The sequence below is a fragment of the Haplochromis burtoni genome, unplaced genomic scaffold (assembly GCF_018398535.1).
Source record: "Haplochromis burtoni strain Fernald_Lab_line unplaced genomic scaffold, NCSU_Asbu1 Contig_295, whole genome shotgun sequence".
NCBI lineage: Eukaryota > Metazoa > Chordata > Actinopteri > Cichliformes > Cichlidae > Haplochromis > Haplochromis burtoni.
In genome coordinates, this window is record NW_024582656.1 from 546415 (window position 1) to 547387 (window position 973).

The window sequence follows — 973 nt, forward strand, 5'->3', positions numbered from 1 at the left end:
CACACACACACACACACACACACACACACACAGACACACACACACACACACACACACACACCTGTCAGTCACCCAGGGCTGTGCAATCACCGACTGTAGGTGCTGGTTCTACCTACTGCCTCAAATATGGAGTTACGTGAACTCAGTGATGATGATAATTATCTCAGAGTGATTTCATCTGCAGACAAACGTCAGACAGGTTCGAGTTCTTTAGTTTAAAGTCTCACTTGATAACTTTTGAAGCAATCAGAGCAAAGAGGAAATGTGAAGCTGCTGTCAGTCATGCTGTTAAAGTCTACACGAGTCAGGAGCGAATCAAAGGTTTCTGAGGCTGAAGAGGACGAACACCAAACAGTGGCAGGAGATGCAACCGTCACCGGCGAGCGTTGACTGTTCAGGTCAGACTCAGTTTTATTCACACAGCTTTAAATCCCAGGAGCCGTTTAGTGTGCCAGGTTATTGTGTGCTTTATTTCTGGACGTCCCGCCGTCCTCATCTGCTCTGTGCAGCTTTGTAAGGACGACCTGCCGCTACCTCATCATTTAAACGTCGCTACGCTCAAAGCAGCTAACTGAAAACTTAACTTAAAGAAAACTGAAATGCTGAGAAACGTGCGGAGCCCCCGCCCTCACAGTTAAATCCCGCCTGTGTGGCTACCACTGCGAGGACCCTGAGCCTGAGGACGTGTCAGTCTGTTTGAAGGTTCAGGTTAGACCTCGCTCGGTGTTCGGCAGAGTCGTTTGTAACGTGAGGTTAAAGAGGAAACGAATGCATTAAGTCAACGAGAGGCCTCACAAAGAGCAGCGCAAACGTGTGGGTGTGTGCGCGTCGCGGGGATGGATTATCTGTCAGCGAGCGGCGTCTCGTCTGTCAGCACACAGAGCGCGCTCGCTGCTGCTCTAATTATAGCAGCAACACTCTGAGGGGAGGCTAAACACTGTGTGTGTGTGTGTGTGTGTGTGTGTGTGTGTGT

At 49.8% G+C, this 973-nt stretch overlaps 1 protein-coding gene across 2 annotated transcripts in view; it reads right to left on the minus strand.

The window, feature by feature from the left end:
• The window catches only part of nek11 (NIMA-related kinase 11), a 63902-nt gene that overhangs the window by 23218 nt on the left and 39711 nt on the right, over positions 1-973 (minus strand). The gene's annotated exons all lie outside the window — the stretch shown is intronic.